General features: G+C 45.3%; 1 protein-coding gene across 10 annotated transcripts in view; it reads left to right on the top strand.

Moving 5' to 3' along the window:
* PALM2AKAP2 (PALM2 and AKAP2 fusion) overlaps positions 1 to 19,372 on the top strand; it is a 388,058-nt gene that overhangs the window by 276,248 nt on the left and 92,438 nt on the right. The window contains exon 1 of one of the 10 annotated variants that reach the window (XM_048849559.2): positions 14,634 to 14,754. The exons of 8 other annotated variants lie outside the window; for them this stretch is intronic. The gene's annotated coding sequence lies outside the window, so the exon portion shown is untranslated. Of the gene's footprint in view, positions 1 to 14,633; positions 14,755 to 14,778; positions 14,899 to 19,372 lie in introns of those variants that run through there. One more of the 10 variants, XM_048849560.2, reaches the window with a different exon arrangement.

Here is a 19,372-nt window from a genome sequence, read left to right as displayed (position 1 = left end):
AAAATAGCAGTGTAGACATGGGAGGCCCTGCTTGGGCCTGCAGAGGTCTGTGTAGGGTACGTACCCGAAGGTTTCTGTTGTGTTGGTATTCTGCTCAACTAAGCAGTGCCTCACCATCTACAGTGCTGTTTACACCCATGCTAGGAGCGCATGGAGTGTCTGTACTTTACCCACCACCATAAGCCATGTGCAGTTTTGACCTACCCTATGAGTTTCAGTACAGGCAGACTCTGAAAAGCTGGGTTTAGCAGCATGCAAGGGGTGTACATTCCAGGTGAGGGCTCCAAAAATCTTGCCCCCCTAGCAGACCTATATCTATCCTGCTATAGCTGGGACCCTGTGCATCTACCTGGGATGGGCAGGATGCCTCTAAAAGATTGAGAGAGCAATACGAGAGAACGTGGAACAATCAAAATTGTCATGGAAAGCCAGAGGCTTGGGATGAGAAATTGGAAACCAGGCCTAGATCTCTGAGATATTTTCCAAACAAACTCAACTTGGACCCAGTGGTTTTTAAAGCTCCTTTTTCCTTTTCTTATTTAAAGAGGGACCTTTCTGCTGTTCAGTGTTTGCAAGATCAAAAAAATACAGGCACATTTGGTTTCAAGAGCCAATAGAATAATAGCTATTTTAGACTGAAGTGATTTGGGCAGCCATGATGTCATCTTACGGAGTCCTCCTGATACAGTGCAGAACATACAGTAGAGATCTGCACGCTAGGAGAGGTGAATTTTGCCTTAAGGATTTACAGTTGTTTCATGAGATTAAACAAACCTGTGTAATTCCCTCTCAGTACCATTTTCTCCTTAAATCCTGATAGAGAACTTTGTTGAAGTATGTACAGTCACCAAAGCAGTTGTGGTGTGAACTGCTGCTGTCAAGGTGCCCTGTCACCAAAAATAGTGGTATGTGTGTATTCCTTTGTTCTGTGAAATGGGAGACCAAAGGGGTAGGGGATGTGACTGTATTCTCAAACCTTGCTTGAAGCAGACACAGCCAGAAGGAAAAGTGTCATCAATATCGTATTCCTATTACGCCTCTGGCGTTAAGGGCAGTGACAAAGCTGCTCCACTCCTGTCTGTTTCTGGCAAGTCTGTCAGTGGTTCCCCAGCTATGCCGCAGGTTTTTCAGCTCGGCTTCCACAGCTCTTCGCCATGTTGTTTTCTTCTGCCTCCTGGATGTTTGCTTCCTCTTTAGGTGGCTCCCTGTTCAGCAATTCTTTGAAATGCTCTGTCCAGCGCATTTCTTGTTCTTTTTCGGTTGTTAGTAGGTGGCCCTGTTTGTTCCTGATGAGAGTGTTTGGTGGTGTCTGCCGTTTACCACTGATAAGCTGCGTCATTTTGTAGACGGTTCCTTGTTCACCATGAGCAGCTGTGTCTTCTGCTTGTGTTGCCAGATTATCAATATAATGCCGTTTGTCCGCTCTCACAAGGCATTTGACCTCCCAGTGTGCCTTGCTGTACTGCTCATGGTATTTGTCCTTTAGCTTCTGGGATCTTGTGATTAAAACTTTTTTCTTCAGGGCTCGTCTGGTTTCTATGGCATTCCATGTGCTCGGTGTAATCCACTCCTTCCTTCTCTTCTGCCTGTAGCCTAGACAGGCTTCACTGCTCTGTTTATAAATTGCTATTACTTTGTCCTACTTCTTGTTGATCTTCTCATCTGCATTCCCCGCCTCTTCATCAAGGGCTGCAAGTGCTTAATACCTGTTCTTTAACTGCAGAACGGAGGCTTTCTGTATTTCAAGGGACTTTAGCTTGTCAATATCATAATGTCTATGTCCCTTGTTTGGTGGACCCACCTTTCTCAGTTCTAGTGTGATCGAGGCTGTCACAAGGTGGTGGTCGCTGCCAACATCTGCACCCTTTCTCACTTCACATCTGTCAGTGAGCATCGCCGTGTGCCATTGATCATGATATGGTCAATCTGGTTCCTATCTCTGCCATCTGGAGAACACCATGTCAGCTTGCGAATTTCACAATGTTCAAATAGGGTTCCCCGATGACTAGGTAATTCATATTACAGAAATCAACAAGCCTTTCTCCAGAAAAGGAAAAGTATAGTTGAGAATAATTCAATGTTTAGGAAACTGAGCAAGCTAAAGTGTTGTGCCGTTTGGCTTCCCAATAGACATTCTTACAGCCTGTTTTGTTGCATCTGTGGAGTATTATAAATCTGGAGGATGCTCCATTTTGCTTGACTCCTATATAGTTACCATATGAGTGCCCAGTCCTCCAGTCATACGCAGTCAAAACTGTCAGTGAAGGTAACAGGCCTGTTCTTGTTCAGGGTCTATAATATTAGGTCCATACTAGTGCTTGCGTGCGTGCATTTAAGCATCCCATTACGCATTTTTAGGTCCTAGAGATCAGACTATCAGGTTGAATGGTACTACTATTGTTCACTTCCATTTAATTATAAAAAGAAAAGGAGTACTTGTGGCACCTTAGAGACTAACCAATTTATTTGAGCATGAGCTTTCGTGAGCTACAGCTCACTTCATCAGATGCATACCGTGGAAACTGCAGCAGACTTTATATATACACAGAGAATATGAAACAATACCTCCTCCCACCCCACTGTCCTGCTGGTAATAGCTTATCTAAAGTGATCAACAGGTGGGCCATTTCCAGCACAAATCCAGGTTTTCTCACCCTCCACCCCCCCCACACAAATTCACTCTCCTGCTGGTGCTAGCCCATCCAAAGTGACAACTCTTTACATAGTCAAGTCGGGCTATTTCCTGCATAAATCCAGGTTTCTCACAAATGTAAGGAACATAAATCCAGGTTTCTCACAAATGTAAGGAACAGTGGGTGGGGGGAATAAACATGGGGCAATAGTTTTACTTTGTGTAATGACACATCCACTCCCAGAAGTTACCTACTACAGGACAGGCCCAACAAAGAAAATAACAGAACACCACTAACCATCACCTTCAGGCCCCAACTAAAACCTCTCCAGCACATCATCAGGCATCTACAACCTATCCTGAAGGACAACCCATCACTCTCACAGATCTTGGGAGACAGGCCAGTCCTTGCTTACAGACAGCCCCCCAACCTAAGCAAATATGCACCAGCAACAAAAACACTAACCCAGGAACCTATCCTTGCAACAAAGCCCGTTGCCAACTGTGTCCACATATCTATTCAGGGGACACCATCATAGGGCCTAATCACATCAGCCACACCGTCAGAGGCTCGTTCACCTGCACATCTACCAATGTGATATATGTCATCATGTGCCAGCAATGCCCCTCTGCCATGTACATTGACCAAACCAGACAGTCTCTACGCAAAAGAATTAATGGACACAAATCAGATGTCAAGATTTATAACATTCAAAAACCAGTCGGAGAACACTTCAATCTCTTTGGTCACTCGATTACAGACCTAAAAGTGGCAATTCTTCAACAAAAAAACTTCAAAAACAGACTCCAACAAGAGACTGCTGAATTGGAATTAATTTGCAAACTGGACACCATGAAATTAGGCTTGAATAAAGACTGGGAGTGGATGTGTCATTGTTTCTTTCTCCTCCTCCCCCCCTCCCCCCGCAACTGTTCCTCTCACGTTCTTGTCAACTGCTGGAAATGGCCACCTTGATTATCAGTACAAAAGGTTTTTTTTCTTTCCTGCTGGTAATAGCTCACCTTACCTGATCACTCTCATTACAGTATGTATGGTAACACCCATTGTTTCATGTTCTCTATGTATATAAAATCTCCCCACTGTATTTTCCACTGCATGCATCCGATGAAGTGAGCTGTAGCTCACCAAAACTTATGCTCAAATAAATTGGTTAATCTCTAAGGTGCTACAAGTCCTCCTTTTCTTTTTGCGGATACAGACCAACATGGCTGCTACTCTGATACATGGAACAGAGTAATTTTTCATTAAACTGACCTTGACGATAAAATCTTTTGTGTTTCGAAATGAAGAATGAATTTGGACTTTTCATGTGGAACACATTTCTTTAGTTTTTCACCAAGTGCCCCAGGATTTATGATTTGATTATTACACTAGATTTACACCTATGAAGTATAAAATCCATTAAATTCTTCAAAGTTCCCTTTTCCATGCAACTGAAAAAACAGAGTGATGGAAATCTTTCCTAAGACAGGGCTTAACTAGCCTGTAGGTAGGGCTGTTTTATTTATGTATTTATTTTATAAAAAGGGGATTTATGAGTCTGAGCAAACTGTTGGGTTTACATAAGGATTTTAATGGCCTGTTTGCCTTTGAGATGTTTTTAACGAACATGACACCTGTTCTTTATAGACCCCAAAAAATTTGTTTCCACATGAATCTGTGAATCACTTTGACTGGAGCGGATCAGTTTAAAAAGGGGTCTTGAGTCTCTCACATGTTTGGATTTGTTAAATGCCATCTGCAGTAAGATCAGTTCCTAGTTTAATCTACCTAATCCATAACTGACTCTCTGTGCGGTAGGTGAGGCTCGAGTCAGGTCAGGCATAGTGAATAGGAAGAAGTGCTTTCAAGTTCTTCATTCACAAGGGAGCAGGGGCAGGAGAATGGGGCAGAAGGAAGAGCTGTTCAGGACTGACTTGTTGATCAGTATTCTAGTTCCTACTTAGCCTAAGGTAGGTACATGTGTGGGAGGGGGGACCCAAATAATTCTAACAATGCATGCCCCAAAACATTTCCAGTGGCTAAAGCGGGACCCAGGGTTGGGAGGGGTTGGTGTCGCCCTAGTGGTTGAGAGGCCCAGGGCACAGGGAGTTGCAGAGCGAGCCTCTGTGTGTTCACCCTGCAGCGGCAGCTTGTGCAGTTCCTGTCCTGCAGGGCTGGCAGGGCTCAGCTCTCTGCTCCAGGCATTGCAACCTGGCCCTGGCACACGGGGTTGCAGAGTGTCTTGGGTTTTGGACAGCCCCCCTGCTGTGGGGAGCTTGGCTGCAGGTGGATGCAGAGCAACCACTGATTTTTTTCCCCGTGGGTGCTCCAGCCATGGAGTCGGCGCCTATGGGGCCATAATCCAAGCACTCCGTTCCATGCCCCATGTGCAGATTACTTTTGGCTTTAGTAGGAATACTCTGCATGGAACTCCACAAGGACAGAATACAGGCCCACACTTGCTGCAAAACAGTCATCTGCACCAGAAAACTGAAAGCGGAAGGCCTGAATTTGGTTCTTTAATTTTTTGTGTAAGTAGGAAGGAAGTTATCACACCTTGTATTGACTGGTTTTCTTCAGAGATAGAACATCTCTTGTAGTTTAAGACATGGGCTGTGTCCCCTGATATGTTTTCTGTTCCAAACCTTATTCTGAAAGCTATTACATAGTTGCTGAGAATTTACCCCTGAGGTTTACATTGGGGGACAGAGGGAGGGAGGCAGGTGTGGAAATAAGAGATGACTGCTAAGTCCCATTCAGCTTTAAAGAAGAAAGATATGCAAGACGAGGCAAGGGAAAGCAGAGAATCCTGCTGCTGTGACAGAAATTCTTTCTCTACAGCCTCCAGTTACTGGCTCAGTGCAAAGAGGAGGAGAGATACAGACGTGAGATTTACAAAATGCCATGGACTGCACGTTTTTGTAAACATTTTTTTTAACATCTCTAAGGTGAGATGCACTCATAAACTGATGTCAACATAGGATCAAAGGCCAAGATTTTTCAAAGGTGATTAGTGATTTTGGGTGTCTTTGTAGGTGTCCTGTCTGAATTCCGTGGATGGCTGCTTGGAATTTTCTGACAGGCAACTCAAGTTGCACACACAAAATCACTAGTCACTTCTGAAAATCTTTTTTTTTTCTTACCCGAAGTCATGTTTTTGGTTTTTTTTTTTTTTTTTAATTTTCGTGTTTTGTTTTTTTAAACCACAGTATTTCTATTTCAATAGTAAGTGGCATTGATTCACTAGAAGTTAATTCCAACATGTCCAGTTGCTTTCCATTACACCAGTCTTGATTCTCTATCCCACAAAGACTTTTTGGAGTGCCTTATTTGCATTTCCACAAAGGTCCTTTTACGTGCTCTGGCAGTGTAAACGGAGCTGGAAGTGACTGTAATTGTAATCTTCGGCTACTTAAGTATAATCTTCACCTACTTTAAGGGCTCTTTACACTGTCAGAGTTGTCTAAAGGCACCTTTAGACCTCATCTTCACTAAGGAAAAAGGAGTGTGAGAGTGGGTTAGATTAGATGCGTTATCTAACACCTGGTAAACGAGCATCCACAAGGCAGCTCTTGTTTTAATATGGTAGCAGGTCGACGTACGCTGTGTCTGCACCGCAGAAAAGAAAAAAGTATGATGTTACATCGTGAGAATTAACTCGAGTTACCACTTCAAAGGCTTCTTCCTTTCCCCGTGGATGCTCTGCCCCCGCTCAGTCCCAGGCCCACGCCCTGCCATCGCTCTGCCCCCACTCTGCCACTTCCCCACCTCTTCCTGCCCCACGCCACCTCTTCCATCTCAGTTCTGCCTCTCCCCGAGTGCCCCGTCCCCTCTCCTCCCCGTCCCCTGCAGTGTCTCCTGCATGCTGCAGAACAGCTGATCCGTGGTGGGCGGGAGATGCTGGTGGGGTGGGGAGCTGGCTGCCGATGGGCACTAATTTTTTCCGTGGGTACGCCAGCCCTGGAGCACCTATGGAGTCGGCGCCTATGTGAGTTACCTATCTCAGTGCAACATCCTAGTGGAGACACAGCACAGATTGTTTTACCTTGATTTAACTAGTGATGCAACTAACCCTATTCCTCCCACCTGGGATTGACCTCCACTAGGTCAAGGTAACATTACAGTGCCTTGTCTCCACTAGGATTTTATACTGAGATAGCTATCACAAAACCTTTTTTTTTTTTTTTAAAGAGAAGATGTAGCCTTGCTAACAGCCTTGTCTCCAGCCTTGACCACCGTAGGATTATGCCACGTGTTCCCTAACATGGTAAAAACACACCATTTTTCCTAGTGTGGACCTGTCTTAAGTGTAAAAGAGAATGCGGACCTTCATTTTAATGAACATATTTCAGTGTTCCAGTTTTTCTCTTTCTTTTGTACAGGAAAATATAAGCAGAACTCTGCCAGCATGACACAGTCATTTGGAAATTTTAAAAATGCTTTGGAACTCTTGGGATTTGTTACCCACTTAGTAACTCCATTAAGGGTTTAAATGGACAAAAATGGGGTTTGGGATTGAGAGGAGGATGTTGTCTAAATGGCTTGATATAACCCATTAGTCCTCTGAGAATCCCTTCTGTAGGTTTCTGATCTCTCTTGTCCTTGCCATATTTTAAAAGAACACAGTGTACCCGTGTCTGGGGGCCGCTGTGAAAGCTACAAAATGCCATTTTGAGCTCATCAGCAAAACTGTTGTGTTGTCATTGTGTACAGAATAGCCAACTGTAGGGGACTCAGAGGCAAAGCAACTGTGTCACAGCTTGTTATTCATTTCAGCCCTTGACGGTGGAGCGTGCAGTGGCCAGCACATTATGCCTTCTGCATGTCAAGACAGGTTCAGTTTCGATCATATAAAAGGCACTTTTATACTGAAAATAAAAGAAAAATCAGGAGGCAGATTCCCCCATTAATTCAGCACCATATTGGGGAGGAGTCATAAACACACACCAACTTAATTGTGGCTTGTAACTAGCAGCTGTGCTTCATACCCCTTCCCTAGTTCTGAGCCACTGGTATCTCCTCTCTGGTCATTCGTATTAACCACGCAGGGTCAGATCCTCATCCAAGCCATATATTTGGGACTGGGGCTGGGATTCTCTATGCATCTTCAGGATCCATGGGCTTTTAAGACCTCATTCCTACATTATCTATTCTGACACTAATCCCTCCCTGCAACAATATAATGTAGTGTGTCTTCCAATCACTTCAGTGTGTTTTTTCAGCCTGTTTTCTTCCCCCTTCCTTCTATAGACCTGAGGCCTATTCCTGGCTCTTCCAGAAGTAACTTTCTGGAACCTCTGTTGTCTTTCAGAGTAACAGCCGTGTTAGTCTGTATTCTCAAAAAGAAAAGGAGTACTTGTGGCACCTTAGAGACTAACCAATTTATTTGAGCATAAGCTTTCATGTATGCATCCGATGAAGTAAGCTGTAGCTCACGAAAGCTTATGCTCAAATAAATTGGTTAGTCTCTAAGGTGCCACAAGTACTCCTTTTCTGTTGTCTTTAGCTACCCAGCCGGTAAAAGGGTGGTTAATATTTGTTTTCCCTAGATAACTTGGGGGAGGGGAGGGGAGAAATAGATGTTCTTCAAAAGAGCCTGGTAGAGATTGTGGGGTTCTCTATATTCAAACCCTTCTCTGAGAAGCAAGCAAACAGCATTTTGCTTGTTCCTCTTTAGGTTGGGGAAAAAAGCTGATAGTGAAGCTAGATAAGGAGTATGAGTACTATGCAAATGATCTCTTAATGGAATTGCATTGCAGTGTTCCACTTCAGAGCTCCAAAAGAAGGTCTAACAATTTGCAACTTTTATATGGCTGTGTTTATAGCTTTGTTTTGGTACAATGCACTAGGTCTCACTGAGGGCTTATAAGGATTTAAGTGTCTTGTGCCTCTCACCCTTTTGTTTTTCATAGATGTGCACCCAACAAACAAAAAAAACCCCTAACCTTCTGAAACTTCAAAACACTTCATTTCTAGAGTGCTGTGTCTCGGGAACCACTTGATCTTTTGACCTCGAATTTTCCCCACAAAGTGTCTCCTGGCCCCTGACCTGACATGCCAATTTTCAGGCTGACTGGACTGTTCTGTGACTTCTAAAGAGGCTGCAAAATTCAGCTTTAAACAGTAATTTAGGCGGTAGCTTGCTTTTGCTTTTAAATTGTGTTATTCTATGTGAATGTTTGTCCTTACATCTTCTGCAAAACAAGGCCAGGATGTTGACCTATTAGAATAAATTGCAATCATTGCCATTTGCATTGTTTGACAGTCTGAGAGTTGCTCTATATACAAACTGACACAGAAAAGGATTGTAATTCCCACCGTCTGTTCTTCCCAATGTTTTTCTGAGTGTGAATGCCTTTAACTCAGATGGAGACTATCCTGTTTTATTTTAGTTCAAATCTTTCTTTACTGACGTAAGTTAAATAGAAATAAGATACTTTTCATATGAAATTAATGTCCACACACAGGCTTCCACTGAAATAACAGAAGGTGTGAATTAAAAGCAGTTTACGTTATTTCATTGTCAGTTTGTGTGTAGACAAATCCTTCTGTGTAGTAGCTAGTTAGGAGAAGAGCTGACAACAAGCAAACTCAGAAGCCTTCAAAAGGATCAGAATATAAATATACCAGAAAAGTAAATGGAGTTGGATCCAAAAGTTGGTCATATGCCAGCTCTACATTTAAGCATGGTGATTTCAAAGGAACCTTGATTAGCTTTGTGCTGACAAAAGGCCCTCCAAGGCAAGAGACTATTGTGAGGAGTATTGATTTGAATCTGTCTTTGTTAGATTCTCTTCTGGGACAAAAAGATTAGGTCATCCCTCTTTTCCTCCTTGGTTGCTGATGCTTTGCTTAAGTCACTCTGAGGATGGTCATTGGATGGGGCTGAGACACATATATTGATCTCTGCTTTTCCTCCACTGGATTCCAAGTGATGTCTGTCTTCAAACACTCACACTTCACTATCAAAGGCTGATGCAAGAATACAGTCTGCGTAAGCTAAAGGAAAATTCTCAAGTGATCAAGGAAGTAGAAGACAGTCAATTGATTTATGCAGCTAACTCTACCACAAGGTGAGAGTGGTTGAAAAGAGAGTTTGGACAGATAGGAAGAATCACCAGTGGCACTCTGCTGATGGACAAGGGATTTCTCCTGTCCTTTTTGTGTTTATGTTCATTTTCACCTCCTAATGCAATGCCCCTGGAATGGGGGTGGGAGGTGTGGCAGGAAAAACGGGATGAAATATGTTTATAAACAGATCAAAATTTGATGCAAACAGATCCATGAGTAAAAGGTCAGAATTAAAAATGGAGGGGAATGGTTTTGCTAGCAGAACTAAGGAGCTCTGGGGAAGATAGTCTCTTTTATGGTACTATAAGCATCTTAATTAGATTTAGCAATTGGTCTTTAATTTTACTGGTGCAAAAGCCTAAAAATGTTTGAAAAACAGACAAGTCTACTGTTTCTAGTGCGTTGGGGCCATTTCAGTCTGTAGCATGCCATGGCTTCAAAGTAATGAAGATCTCTGAGATCCACCCTTTTCCTGGGCTGTTTGGTAATAAGTAGTAGACTGCATAAGGTCTTAACATAAACAACTGTACAATTCAGACTTTTCCATGCTCCGGATTCTCCTCAGCATTTCCTTTTATGCCAGAATGTTTAAGTCAGTGCTTCATTTCAAATGACCTGATTGCCTTCCAAGAGGGTTTCCTTCCCCCCCCCCAAGTCCCCCCTTTTCACATTGTGACCCGCCCACCAGCAGACACACACGTTCTGTTTAAACAGGTTATTTTTTTTTCTTTCAAAAGGTAAAATGGGGGGGAAACACCTTTTATTAGGGCCCTGCTCATATTTACATTAACCTGATCCTCTGCAGTTCAAGGAATGATAGAAGGTCAGAATGCAGCATTAGAACAGTGAACTCTGGGACGACTGTCATTAAGAATGGCCCCTGTGTTCTGAAACACGCTGACTTTCTAATTAATCTACTAAAATGTTTTCTTCTTCTTTTTTTTTTAATTACAATCCAATTGCTCTCATTTCTTTTGCCCTTGGAGTCAGTGACGCAGTTCAGTAATATGCCAGTGAATAGGAGGAAAGACTGGTCATTTGACATCTCATACGCTCTGTAAGGGGATGGGAGGGAGACTTCTGTGTAGTTCAACACACACACCACTGAGATTAGGGGGGAATCCACTATCCCTATACAAATTAAATAAAACTAAATCTACTGTCACTTAGCACAGGGGCCTAGCAGCTGCATGCATACTTCATGTGCTCTGTTGTTTATGAAGAGGAAAACTCAAGGGGGAAAGAAGCTATGTGAAATACGATCATATTAGCACAGCAATATCATGAGTTTTCTCTACCCAAGGAGGTGTGCAAGCAGTGTCAGAGCTGCTACTTGGATGCCGTCTCTTTCTTCGTGGTAGATCTTCTTGACATCTTTGCTTTAGGAGTTTATGGGGTATGGAAACAAATAGGATGCCATCTAGTCCCGAGGACATGAGTATCGTAAGCAATTCTAAGCTTATATTGCTATCCTTCCCAGGTTTGCACACTCCTTCTTTTTCAACCTGTGGCGAGGTGTATTCTTGGAGCTAGGAGTGTGATTCCCAGCCTGTATAGACTTACTCGTGCTCCTCTCATTAAACTAGTGTAGCAGCAGCAGTGAGCAGCGGGATGAACTAGCCGCCCAGAGGGTATGTATGTGGGTAGCTAGCCTGTTCTTCCGCTTGCCACTGCCCAGTGCCCAGGCTACCTCAGCTACACTGTAATTGTTAGCATGCTAGGTCAATGAGAGCTACTGCAAGGATGTCTACTGAAAGTGGGAGTCACACCCCCAGCTCTGAGTGTAGACGTAGCCTGGGTGTGAATTTAAGATGGGATTCTCTAATAATGCTTCAGCACTGCTCTACCCATAAAGTCAGTGGATATTTTATTGTTGATTTCAATGGGAGTTAAGCTGATGCTGAAAACCGCACCATCAATGACCCTACTATGTGCTGGCTTGTTTGGTCCCCATGACAGATTCCCAGAGGGGGGGTGTCTGCCTACAAAAACAATACAGATCTCACCATCAACAGTGGAGAAGGACTAAAGGACTTCCCTTGCACTGTCCCTCCAATGGAAGCCAGCTCTGGTGGCGGAGGGACTCCCTATGCCTAATCTGCCAAGACTACCAGCAAGGCACCAATTATTGCTAGGAAATATTTAATAGCACTGCAGCTGGGGATCTCAGTATGCCTCTGTGTTGTAAATAAATGCTTTTGCTTTTGCATGAACTTTTTATTTTAAAATCCAAGCTGGGTTTCCCCATAACAATAAAACAGAATGGCCTTTTCAGCTTGAGTAAAAGAAACAGACCCTAAAAGGGTCGTCCAGAGGGTGTTAACGAGAGAGACAACATCATAGCATGATCAAGCATGGTAGTACTTTCTCCAAAATGTTCAGCAGGAATAAAGAGGCTTGAGAGTACTGAAGAGGTCTTTGCACCGTGGTGGATTAAGAATGAATAGTTAATGAATACTAGGCTAGATCTTCTCTGTGCTTTAATCAGTGTAACTCCACCGAGATCCTTTCCTAGGTCTTTGTTTTCTAGGTGCATGTAATAAACCATCTAATACAGCAAGGTCTCTTCTTTTCTCCAAACTGTTTGTGCTTATACTGTTCAGTCAATCAGCCTATCTTAGACACTCTGTGCCAAATTGTGCCTGTCCCAATGCATATACGCTAGGGTAGAGAGAGTGCGTAAAGAATCCCTCCCTGCAATTAGACCAGAGGCAGCCATTGTTTGCATGCCAATGCTAAGGAATACTGCTCAAGAGGAAGTGGGGGAAAAGTTAGGGCCATGCTCCTGCCCAACCAATCTCTCCTTGAAACCATGCAATAATGGGAGGGGGAAGAGGATGCGGGTGCTGCCTATATACCTTTGCAAAGGTTTAGCAAGTCCTACAGCTCACTGCTGTCTGCTCAGCATCTAGGAGGTACTAAATCCTACAGAGCGGTATATTTCTTCCTGATGCAATGTCTCAGGTGGTGTAACTCCTTCCCATCTACAGGGCCGCTCTGCCTGGGAACAGGCACCATTTAGCCCTTTATGTCTTCGATCAGCTTGGTGTGGCTTCTCTGGACCCCTTCCAGGGGTCATATAACTACAAGGAAGCAAAGAGCCCCAAACTGGTTATCGTCTGCAACTGCTGTCTTACCATGTTCTTAACCTTTACTAATGAGAGGAAGGAGGCCAAAAGATTCCAGTTACAGTGCTACTATGTGTGATCTGATTATGCTGCTCATCTGTTGTGGCTCTTTAGGGGAAAATTCTGGTGTCTGTTGGCAGCATGTGGGTCAGTCGTTGTAGGGGAGGTGGGGTGGGGTGGGGTGGGGAGGGTTTTCCCCTCTTAAATCCACAGAGGGCAGGCAAAAATTCTAGAATCTAACCAGTCACTCTGCATTCAAAAAAAGAAAACGAGGACTTGTGGCACCTTAGAGACTAACCAATTTATTTGAGCATAAGCTTTCGTGAGCTACCGTTCCATCCGATGAAGTGAGCTGTAGCTCACGAAAGCTTATGCTCAAATAAATTGGTTAGTCTCTAAGGTGCCACAAGTCCTCCTTTTCTTTTTACAAATACAGACTAACATGGCTGCTACTCTGAAATCTGCATTCAAAGTCTGCTAATAGTGTAAGGTTTAGTGCTGACCTGTAGGCTTCTTCTTCCCTGTCAGATACAAATGCTAGTCTCAGCTCATGCAGTTGTTAAGAAAACCATAAAGTGATTGTAGGAGAAATTTACAAAACCCACAAAGATAATACGCTTGGCCAGAGAAAATAAAGTAGGATATGTTTCTCTCTACTGTCTGTCTGGTTTCAGTTAAGAGTTGCGTAATTGCAATCGCTTGTCTCCAGCTGGCTAAAATTCCTAAACTTCTTAACTATGAACATCTGACGACAACAAAATCTAGAGAGCCAAAATATACTCTTTATTATATTCCCTTTTGCTTTTTGTATTTCCTGGTTTTGAATGACTTAGTCTTTTATTTGAGTCGTTGTCTCTAAATCAGAACGGTTACCTGCATTGCATCTTCCACTTCTGTTACATTTTGGATCTTTTCCTTGCTGCTAGTTATGTTGCGCCCAAAGTCAGATCAAAACTCCAAGAGGAGGCATAGAAAGGAGTCAAGAAGGTTTCCATAGTATTCTGAGCCCATGAAGTCCTTCTCCAGAGGGACAGGGTGAAAATCTGGGAAAGAGATCATGAAGGAGGCCGTCTCTCTATTAGGGTGACCAGACAGCAAGTGTGAAAAATTGGGACAGGGGGTGGGGGATAATAGGAGCCTATATAACAAAAATACCCAAAAATCGGGACTGTCCCTATAAAATCGGGACATCTGATCATCCTACTCTCTATTGACTTCCCTTCTCTCTCTCTCTCTCTCTCCCTCCCCCGCCACCTGCCTCCTGTTCCCTTGCAAGGCACAAAGCAGGAATACTTCTGTTGGGCTGAAAGAGGGGTATGGCATGTACATTGGCCACCTTGCGGAGGGTCCCACTGCCCAGTTGCTCTGGTCTTTTCTGTTCTCCACCAGCACAATTTGGAGGGGAATTTTTATTTTTTGGTGGCTCCTTTGACCTCAGGAGTCGGATGTCATAGACAAGTATGTTAATTAACCATACGCAAAAGCCCCATGATGTTTTTGATATGCTGTTCCCTTGCTGTATACAAAATACAGCAGAGCCAAAACAATATTAATACAAAGCACAAGTGAGGGACAACTGACTTCTGAAGGCTGTGGAAAAGGAAGGGACATTGCATGGCTGTGGTCTGTTCTCCATGTACTCAGTCAGCGTTAGCTGAGTATCTGGACCGTATTCAGCCCTGCCGTGAGTCCTATTATTTCCCTGGAGTTGTGCCGGCCAATGAGAGTGTTGAATTCGGGCCTGTGTGCATGTGGCACCAAATGTCTTTGTATGTGATGCAGGGAGAAGACACTTACCTTACTGGTGGTGTGATGGAAACAGAATTGGGGAAGCCCATTAACCTGATAGAGGAGAGGAGCTGTTAGCCACTTGGAACTGTGAACATGTTGCCCACGTCTTCGTCTGCAGTGCAGCCCAGGTGGGTCTGTGACACTATGGGAGGGCAAAGCCTGTGACTACACTGCTCCGGTGTTTGTGCTCACCTTTCCAAGCCAAGACCCGTCATTCTGGAACTGGACTTTGGGCAACTGCTGCCAGCACTGGGCTAGATCCACACCGACAGGTCTGTGGGTGAACTGTGTCAGCAAGGGCCACCGAGAGTGGGAAGAGGAGGGGGATTAACCCTTTGGAGAGTGCATGGTTTCATCAGGGAAAGAAGCTTTCATCACTACGGGTGTAGTGCTGATGGAAGCCATAGTGGGGATAGACTGAACTGGCATGTCTCACGGCTGCTCTGGCCACCGCTCCTCCACAGCTAATGCTCTGCAGTCTTAGGGTGGTCCTAAGTTGGGGTGGGCAAACTTTTTGGGCTGAGGGCCACAACCTGGTGGGGAAATTGTATGCAGGGCCGGGGCAGGAGGTTGGGGTGTGGCAGGGAGTGCGGAGTGTGGGAGGGGGTGCGGTGTGCAGGAATGGGCTCAAGGTAAGGGATTGGGGCAGAGGAGGGGTGTGGAGTGTATGAGGGGGCTCAGGGAAGGGGTTGGGGTGCAGGAAGGGTGCGGAGTGCAGGAGGGGGCTCAGGACAGGGGTGCAGGAGGGCAGCGGACTGCGGGAGGGAGCTCAGGGCAGGGGTTGGGGTGCAGGAGGGGTGCGGGGTGCGACAAGGGGCTCAGGGCAGGGGGTTGGGGTGCACGGGGCTCAGGGCAGGGAGTTGGGGTGCAGGGTGCGGCAGGGGGCTCAGAGCAGGGAGTTGGGGTGCAGGGTGCAGCAGGGGGCTCAGAGCAGGGAGTTGGGGTGCAGGAGGGGTGCAAGGTGCAGGCAGGAGACTTGGGGCAGGGAGTTGGGGGGCGGGGTGCAGAAGGGGTTTGGGCTCCGGCCCAGTGCCGCTTACCTAAAGTGGCTCCGGGGTGGCAGAGGCGCACACCGGGGCCAGGGCAGGCTCCCTGCCTGCCTGCCCTGGCCCCATGCCATGCTGGGAAGCGGCAGGAACCACGTCCCTGGGGGGCTCTGTACACTGCCCTTGCCACGTCTCCAGGTACCTCCCCCGAAGCTCCCATTGGCCGCGGTTCCCTGTTCCCAGCCAATGGAAGCTGTGGGGGGTGGTGCCTGGAGGCAAGGGCAACACACAAAGCCCTCTGCCCACCCTCTCCCCCCGGGGCTCCAGGGATGTGGTGCCGGCCACTTCTGAGGGCGGCACGGGGCCTGCGGCACCACGGGGGACAATCCCGCGGGCCAGATCCAAAGTCCTGAGGAGCTGGATCCGGCCCACGGGCCATAGTTTGCCCACCCCTGTCCTAAATGGAGGGGAGGACATGGCGCACTGTGCCTTTGGAAGGGCTTTCTGACTCGGAGGTGACTCCTGCCAGGGCCTGTCGCTGGTTGGAGCTAGCTCAGGCCCTGACTCAGTGCTTGCACTATAGTGTTTCTCACTAGTGTTTGTACTAGAGCGTGTCTCATACAATAAATATCACAGCAAGCCTGCATACAACATCAAGGCACCTTCAAATAGTTAAGGCATCTTGCAACAGTGAAGGCACAGCTGCGCTTGACTTTCAAACTCTCAGTGAACAGGCACTAAAGAACAGCGGAAGGCTACTTCCTAAGAAAAATTCCTAGGTGGGGTTACGTGCTGAGAAACTTGCTCATACTGCGGGGTTTATCTTGTTTTGATGGTATTTTGCTTGGTGGTGTGCCTTAGAAACCAAATGAGCACTTCCTCAGCAAGAATTTTTTAAACAATACTAATCAAACAGTGGCGGGGTTTCCTTTTAAATGCAAGCTGTTGACTCTCTAAGAGTCAAAGAGGTAAAACTAATGCACTTAAGAAGTGCCACATTACTTGATTAGTGGGAATATATATTTCTCTAATATCACGTAATCTGTTATCGGGCTCTTTCCATACAACAGAGTCTCACCCTTACTGTCCTGGTTTTGTTTTTGAAATGACAGATGTATCTCTACAAGTTTGCAAGGCTAGCTGCTGGGTTTTTTTTTCTTCGGGGAGACTTCCATCCAGCTGAGACTGGGAATGAAAGGAAACTATATTTGAAGAAAAAAAAATTGGCCATACAAGTGGGAAAAAATGAGTTTTCTTCCATGTCTGCGTGTTATGAATGGCCACGAAATAGACAGATATTCAGTGTAACTTATCAACTGAAGGATAACACAGTACTGTACTTGGGGATTAAGGAGGGTAATTCAGTGGATAGATCTCTTCCTCAACTATGACCCATTGGCTTGGAAATGGGTTCTGCTTGCCACAAATTTCTTTCTCTCTTAGGAATAGAATATTTATTGCCAAAGTCATAGCATTAGACTTAGCAGAATTGGATTTTTATTCTTTTGTAATTTTGACAGATAATATTGATAGTAATTTTTAAGCATTTTTTTTATTTTTATCTATTTGAATTTTGCCAAATTTGGGAAATTTATGGCATGGAGTTGTCATGTGATCCCTGGGGTGCAGCCTGGGACTGTGGGACCGCTGTGTCCGCTTAGCTCTCTCCAGCCTGGGCTGTATCACACTATGCCTTGCTAGCGACAAGCAGCAAACCCCTCCAGGCGCTGTGATCACTCAGCACAACAGCATGTGGAGCCCCACACCCGGCTAGATTGCATGAATGCTCCCAGAGCCTCTCATGAATCGTACAGGGAAGGGCACCGGCCAGATCCCCCCAGCTCCCAGCACTGTACCTCAGGAATGTACCACCTTGCACTGCTCAAGGCAAGTGGTGCAAATTTATTAATTGGTTAATAAATCAAGGGAAAGTGGACACAGACCAGCCTTCGTGAAACCTTAGCACAATTACCACACACTTTAGACAAACTCCCTGGTAAAGCTAAATAGTTAAACCAATTTCTTGACGACAAAGGATAGGGTATAAGTGATAAGCAAAAAGTGAGAGTTAGTTACCCAAAGAAAATATTAGCAAGCAGTCTAAACTCTCAACCCTAGATTAAGCAGTTTTTCTCCCCACCCCCACTGGATATTTGCCCTTGTTGCCAAGAGGGCTAATGGCATTTTGGGCTGTATAAGTAGGAGCATTGCCAGCAGATCGAGGGATGTGATCATTCCCCTCTATTCGGCATTGGTGAGGCCTCATCTGGAGCACTGTGTCCAGTTTTGGACCCCACGCTACAAGAAGGGTATGGAAAAATTGGAAAGAGTCCAACGGAGGGCAACAAAAATGATTAGGGGGCTGGAGCACATGATTTATGAGGAGGGGCTGAGTGAACTGGGATTATTTAATCTGCAGAAGAGAAGAATGAGGCGGGATTTGATAGCTGCTTTCAACTACCCTTGAAACCTGGCCAGTCCCCTCTGCTGGAGTCTTCAGTCTTCTGTGAATGTTTTTGTTGCTTGCAGCATAGGTGCGGGAAGGAGAAAGGGCAAGCATGAAGCCCCTATGTTCTGTTTTATACCCTCAGTCCCATGTGCTTGGAGAACACAAGTCCAGGCATATCTCCTGGGCATTGCTGAGTCTCTAGACAAGGTTGAGCAATTGTCCTGGTGTGGCCTCATGCAGGTGAGTCATTGAATTGTAGCTCCCTTGCTGGACAATGGCTGTTGATGGTTGTTTGACACCACGCTGGGGCGTTGGTTACTTTCCTTGCTGTTGTCTCTGGGGAGCTAATATCTGGCTGATTCCCCCAATTTACAGCATGTTTTAGTGACAACCGTACAACACAATTCTAATAACTTCATATGCATGAATGATACACACATATGGCTAGAAAAATGACTTCCAACAGATCATAACCTTTCCCCTAATAGTCACACGGCCTGCTTTATGTGCAAGATCACAAATGAGGAATATGCAGGTTACAGGGTGCTCCCCAACATACAGAATGTCACAGGAGTGTCAGACAGTAATTATTTAATGACGGTAGATGTTGAGACTCAAAAAGTTAAAGCTGCTTTTATTTGTAACAAGCCTAATTGAAAAGTCTAAATCACAGGATTTTGCCCATAAAGTATTCAGTTCTTACAGCTAGGAGGGTGACGCTTAAAAAAAAAACAAAAATGAAAAAAAGCTTGGGCTTTCTGTGTGGGGGACGCGGTGGTCCTTGCTGGGTGGAGCAGAGACCTCTGGCCAGGATGGCAACAAGAAGGACAAGCTCTTGGCCACAGGGGAGGCCACACTGCTGCTGTACAGCTCCAGCCCAGTGGTAGCAGACAGCAACCTTCCCCCTCCCCCCGCCCACCTTCTGGCCAGTGATTGAGTGAGCAGTGTCAGCGGGATCTCCAAAGGGCCAGGGTACAGGATCCCTGAGAGTGCTAGGTGCAGAGGAGGCTGGGCTTGCCAGTTACTATAGTTTTTTTTTTCATCCGCTTCTGTGTGTCAGGTGAAATGATGTTTATCAACGACTAACTGTTTAGTTCGAATCCTTTCAAGCCTACGCATAACGCTGCTTTAGGCTGGCTTTGTAGGAAATAGACTGAATTCCGCACAGCAAGCCGATGGGTTAGTTACCAAAGCCTCACCTCTCTAGCTCTGCTGGTTAGCTGAGGTTTGTTCTTGCATCTCTCAAAACACCTCGGAGTAAAAATATAGTCAGTTCAGTATGAGAACTCCTTCTCTGTAGTGGCTGCTGTT

The sequence above is a fragment of the Caretta caretta genome, chromosome 5 (assembly GCF_965140235.1).
Source record: "Caretta caretta isolate rCarCar2 chromosome 5, rCarCar1.hap1, whole genome shotgun sequence".
Classification (NCBI taxonomy): domain Eukaryota; kingdom Metazoa; phylum Chordata; order Testudines; family Cheloniidae; genus Caretta; species Caretta caretta.
This window is presented reverse-complemented; position numbering and strand designations above follow the sequence as displayed.